This window comes from Lactuca sativa, chromosome 3 (assembly GCF_002870075.4).
Source record: "Lactuca sativa cultivar Salinas chromosome 3, Lsat_Salinas_v11, whole genome shotgun sequence".
Lineage (NCBI taxonomy): Eukaryota > Viridiplantae > Streptophyta > Magnoliopsida > Asterales > Asteraceae > Lactuca > Lactuca sativa.
Window position 1 is genome coordinate 2,052,022 of NC_056625.2, and position 6,363 is coordinate 2,058,384.

The 6,363-nt window shown below is 37.5% G+C and overlaps 2 non-coding genes across 2 annotated transcripts; both read right to left on the reverse strand.

The window, feature by feature from the left end:
• Window positions 1-3,041: 3,041 nt before the first annotated feature.
• On the reverse strand, window positions 3,042-3,148 carry LOC111896752 (small nucleolar RNA R71). Its single transcript, XR_002852016.1, has one exon. It is a non-coding gene; the product is annotated as a small nucleolar RNA R71 (small nucleolar RNA).
• Window positions 3,149-5,731: 2,583 nt separating this feature from the next.
• Window positions 5,732-5,838, reverse strand: LOC111896754 (small nucleolar RNA R71). The gene has a single exon (XR_002852017.1). It is a non-coding gene; the product is annotated as a small nucleolar RNA R71 (small nucleolar RNA).
• Window positions 5,839-6,363: the final 525 nt, after the last annotated feature.

Consider the following 6,363-nt stretch of genomic DNA (forward strand, 5'->3'; position numbering starts at 1 on the left):
AAATATAAGTTATACTAAAATTACAGTAGTCATAACTTAACTTACAGTTGTTTTAGTGAGAGTATCACAACAATGCATAATAGTAAACAAGCAACAACATCATCCATTGCATTAAAAACATAATTTAATACAACTGTGTTTTGTATATTTATAAGACACCAAAATATGAATGATCAAAATAAGAGACGAGTCTTGAATGCGCTCCATCTTCTCAAAACCTGGCATCGGGACCTGTCTATTGATGACCTGAGAATACAAGTTATTTTGAAAGAGTTTGTCAGCTTTAAAGCTGGTGAGTTCATAAGCATTTTAGTGTCATTGCTTGTATGAAAATGTTTGTAAGTGTTTGATGTATAAGTTTGTAAAAGTTTGTAGTAAATGTTTGTATCTCCTAGAAAATCCTATATTTTCTACTAAAAGTAGCCTTCTACCAAGGCATCAAATGTTTTGTATGTTTGTTTCTTGTAAAAGTGTGTATTTTTCCCAAGTGTGACTATCATTAACAAAATATAGTTTTTAAATTACCATTTATGTGAGAAGATCACAATGTAAATGTAATGGGAAAATAATAAAGTATTGTAGTGTTGTATATAGTAACTACTGATGTACTAACTACCTTAAACCAATTGTTAATTAAGGTATAATGTGATATAATTGTAACCATACTTGATCGACTTAGTAAAACACGACGCTCGAAGATGTCGAAATGGTATGACATTTGTCACCCGTAGACCTACATGTCCTACTGTAGCTAGCAGCAAGGTGTAGGACGGTCAGTCCTGGATAGATCTATACACAAATTCACGCTCTCCCTTGATATTGCCATATTTATACCTACTTTTAGGCAAAATTTAAGTACATTTTTATTAATAAATTGATAAAATGTTTAGAATAATGGTACTTATGACTTTAAATTGTTATTTTCAGTCAATTAAAAGGATTTTCGAAGAGAGGGACCAAAAGTGACAATATGTGGAACATGGGAGACTTGAAAGACAAGAAAAGAATAAATCCACGATAAATACTGAATTCATGACGTGGCGAAGTCGGCCACGATGTGGCAAGAGGTTTCCAGAAGATAGACATCGCGATGCGAAGGATTTCCTTGTACGGTACGGATAGCTTGAAGCCCACAACGTGGCGCGGGTTTTTGGAGATTATTTAAGTTCTCCTGATTATTACGAAATAAGAAGATTTTGGCTGAAGGAAAGAGTTCCAGGAGACGATTCAGAGCGAAAGAAGGGTTCTGGAAGAAGGTTTTCAACACCAAAAAGAATAAAGGTTTATATTTTAGTTAAATAAGAACATGTTTTCTATTACTTTAAGTTGTGTTGGTTTATTAGTTGCTAGGATGAGCAGCTGAATCTAGCTACTCTTGTTTAGCTAGATGAAGCTTCAAACTTATGAATAGTTCAATGTTTATGGATTAAGTTTAGTTGGTAAAAATTGCTTGTGTTTGATTTGTATAACCTGGCATGCTATTGTTTGTTTCTCCAATTGCTTGATTGCATGTTCTGTGTAGCTTAGTGACCATTAACTGCATGAATTTGTTTACATAATGATTTAGTGAACATTAAATTGTTAGAGTTATGATTGACCAATCTTAGTTAGTAATTAGGGTAAATAAGCTTAGCTGTGCTAGAGAACATGTATTGTGACCATAATTGCGTTTATACAACAAATCTTAAATAGCATATTTACATTCATAATTAGTTCCGTGTTTAATTATTTGTGAACATACATGGTTTGACATGAATTAGTTAATTATTGGTAAAGTTAGAACTAAATTACCAATACAACTAAAAACCAACTTAATAATCCGTAATCATTAGCTAGCCATAAGGAAGAAGTGGATTCAAACTAAACAAGAGTGTGTTCTTACTTATTGAATTTGATTTAAATTCATCTGATCTTGTAAAATCTGATAAAACCCCTTTTAAACATGTTAATAATTAGGTTAATTTAATATAAGTAAATTAATTAGAACACCGCTCCCTGTGATCGACACCCGACTTACCCAAACTATACTGTAATCTGACTAGGTACACTGCCTATAAGTGCATAGTTAGTTAAGTTTGTTAGGTTATAAATATTAAAATTAGTGAGTACTTTTGTGCACATCAAGTTTTTGGCACCGTTGCCAGGGAATGACTTAGTTTTTTTTAGCTTATTTATTTGTATTAAATTAATCGATCCTTCTTGTGGAGTAAAATCCACAAAAAGTTAATTTTTCAGCAGAATAAAATTTTTTCTGTCAGTCACAGAGTCCACGACGTGCCCAGATACCTGCCACGACGTGGACAGTTAAAAAACTAAATTTTTAGTTGTTAGTTAGTTTTTCTATTTTTAGTTCAGTTTTACGTTTTTAGGTTAGCAAGTTGCAAGAGTTCATGACCAGAAGCTCAAACACACACTTGGTGCCACCACTTGAAGATCCCGAGTCTGCACTTCACAAGAAAAAGACGCCCTTACAAGAATTGAAATTAACTTTTTCTAGGAAGTCCACAAAGAAGACAGGAGAGTCAAGTTCATCCGCGAGGCACAAGAGCAATCTTGAACATTTGGATCATACACCCGTCCAAACCGAGTCCGAAAGCGATACCGAGCCGGAATTTGAAGAACACACGAGCGAACTCGAGAACGAGCCAAGGAACGAGATGGCAACAATTGAAGAAATGTCCATGGGAGCTTACAAGAAGTGGATCCAAGAAGATGTGGGTCCCGGTTTAGTCCAATCTACAATACCTGCCACTGCCACATTTAAGTTGAAGGGGCACATATTGACTGCACTGAAGGACATCCCATTTTTCGGGAAAGATCATGAGAATGCTTTTAAGCATCTAGATGAAGTCAACGACATTGCGAATTACTTCAATGTCCCAAATGTCAACAGAAACACAGTCTTGCTTAGGATGCTTCCCATCACTTTCAAAGGAGCTGCTAAGGAGTGGTTAAAAGCACTCCCACCGGGTACAATCACCACTTGAGCTCATATGCGTGAGCAATTCCTAGACCAGTTTTGCCCGCCATCCAAGATAGCCAAACTCAAGAAGGCAATAGCCAACTTTGATCAACAGCCGGTGGAGTCATTATACAAAGCATGGGAGCGGTACAAGGGCTTGCTAAGAAATTGCCCTCAGCATGATCTAAATGTGCAGCAAGAGATATCAATCTTTTATGATGGGGTCAACGTTATGACAAGACAAATCCTTGATTCTCAAGGACCTTTGACAAAGAAAAATCCAAGGGAAGTCAAGGAGCTAATTGAAGAATTCGCGAAGCACTTTCGCGAATACCACAACCCTAGGCAAGATGGAATCAAAGGCGGTGGAGGGGCGCAAACTGAAGAAATAGCAGTTGTGATTGCCATGTTAAATAATATGGATCGAAGGATAACACAAATGGACCAGTCGATACATGCCATAAGAGTGGGTTGCGAGAGATGCAGTGGTCCACACTTGACCAAGGACTGCAATGTAGATGAGTATGTGAACAGAAAAGCTCAAGTGTGCTACTCTAGTAGGGATAAGTTTGATGGGGACTGGAGGAAACCGAAGAAGGAGTGGCTGCCATATGAAGAGTATAAGAAGCAAAAAGAAGAGAAGTATGGCAGACAGGTCGAGGCTTTTATGTAAAGGAGCAGCCACCAGCCGATATGAAACACGACCTAGAGACCATTTTGATGTAGTTTATGGAAGCTTCGGAAAAGAGACACGTTGCCACTGATTCTGCTATTATGGAACAACAAACTTTGATAAAGAATCAACAAGCCTCCATCCATAACCTTGAAGTACAATTTGATCAACTAGCCACTCTAGTTCATCAAAAATTGTCCCCGAAGAATCCCGAAGTAAAGACCCAATCTCACGTAATGGCCATCGATACTGAAGAAGAAGGAAAGAGTTCCAAGAGACGATTCAGAGCGAAAGTAGGGTTCTGGAAGAAGGTTTTCAACACCAAAAAGAATAAAGGTTTATATTTTAGTTAAATAAGAACATGTTTTCTATTACTTTAAGTTGTGTTGGTTTATTAGTTGCTAGGATGAGCAGCTGAATCTAGCTACTCTTGTTTAGCTAGATGAAGCTTCAAACTTATGAATAGTTCAATGTTTATGGATTAAGTTTAGTTGGTAAAAATTGTTTGTGTTTGATTTGTATAACCTGGCATGCTATTGTTTGTTTCTCCAATTGCTTGATTGCATGTTCTGTGTAGCTTAGTGACCATTAACTGCATGAATTTGTTTACATAATGATTTAGTGAACATTAAATTGTTAGAGTTATGATTGAACAATCTTAGTTAGTAATTAGAGTAAATAAGCTTAGCTGTGCTAGAGAACGTGTATTGTGACCATAATTGCGTTTATACAACAAATCTTACATAGCATATTTACATTCATAATTAGTTCTGTGTTTAATTATGTGTGAACATACATGTTTTGACATGAATTAGTTAATTATTGGTAAAGTTAGAACTAAATTACCAATACAACTAAAAACCAACTTAATAATCCGTAATCATTAGCTAGCCATAAGGAAGAAGTGGATTCAAACTAAACAAGAGTGTGTTCTTACTTATTGAATTTGATTTAAGTTCATATGATCTTGTAAAATCAGATAAAACCCCTTTTAAACATGTTAATAATTAGCTTAATTTAATATAAGTAAATTAATTAGAACACCGTTCCCTGTGATCGACACCCGACTTACCCAAACTATACTGTAATCTGACTAGGTACACTGCCTATAAGTGCATAGTTAGTTAAGTTTGTTAGGTTATAAATATTAAAATTAGTGAGTACTTTTGTGCACATCAAGTTTTTGGTGCCGTTGCCGGGGAACGACTTAGTTTTTTTTAGCTTAGTTATTTGCATTAAATTAATCGATCCTTCTTGTGGAGTAAAATCCACAAAAAGTTAATTTTTCAGCAAAATAAAATTTTTTCTGTCAGTTACAGAGTCCACGACGTGCCTAGATACCTGCCACGACGTGGACAGTTAAAAAACTAAATTTTTAGTTGTTAGTTAGTTTTTCTTATTTTAGTTCAGTTTTACGTTTTTAGTTTAGCAAGTTGCAAGAGTTCATGACCCGAAGCTCAAACACACACTTGGTGCCACCACTTGAACATCCCGAGTCTGCACTTCACAAGAAAAAGACGCCCTTACAAGAATTTAAGTCAGCTTTTTCTAGGAAGTCCGCAAAGAAGACAGGAGAGTCAAGTTCATCCGCGAGGCACAAGAGCAATCTTGAACATTTGGATCATACACCCATCTAAACCGAGTCCGAAAGCGATACCGAGCCAGAATTTGAAGAACACACGAGCGAACCCGAGAACGAGCCAAGGAACGAGATGGCAACAATTGAAGAAATGTCCATGGGAGCTTACAAGAAGCGGATCCGAGAAGATGTGGGTCCCGGTTTAGTCCAATCTGCAATACCTGCCACTGCCACATTTAAGTTGAAGGGGCACATATTGAGTGCACTGAAGGACATCCCATTTTTCTGGAAAGATCATGAGGATGCTTTTAAGCATCTAGATGAAGTCAACGACATTGCGGATTACTTCAATGTCCCAAATGTCAACAGAAACACAGTCTTGCTTAGGATGCCTCCCATCACTTTCAAAGGAGCTGCTAAGGAGTGGTTAAAAGCACTCCCACCGGGTACAATCACCACTTGGGCTTAAATGCGTGAGCAATTCCTGGACCAGTTTTACCCGCCATCCAAGATCGCCAAACTCAAGAAGGCATTAGCCAAGTTTGAGCAACAGCCGAGGGAGTCATTATACAAAGCATGGGAGCGGTACAAGGGCTTGCTTAGAAATTGCCCTCAACATGATCTAAATGTGCAGCAAGAGATATCAATCTTTTATGATGGGGTCAACGTTATGACAAGACAAATCCTTGATTCTCAAGGACCTTTGACAAAGAAAAATCCAAGGGAGGTCAAGGAGCTAATTGAAGAATTCGCGAAGCACTCTCGCGAATACCACAACCCTAGGCAAGATGGAATCAAAGGCGGTGGAGAGGCGCAAACTGAAGAAATAGCAGTTGTGATTGCCATGCTAAATAATATGGATCGAAGGATAACACAAATGGACCAGTCGATACATGCCATAAGAGTGGGTTGCAAGAGATGCAGTGGTCCACACTTGAGCAAGGACTGCAATGTAGATGAGTATGTGAACAGAAAAGCTCAAGTGTGCTACTCTAGTAGGGATAAGTTTGATGGGGACTGGAGGAAACCGAAGAAGGAGTGGCTGCCATATGAAGAGTATAAGAAGCAAAAAGAAGAGAAATATAGGCAGACAGGTCGAGGCTTTTATGAAAAGTAGCAACCACCAGCCGAGAAGAAACCCGACCTAGA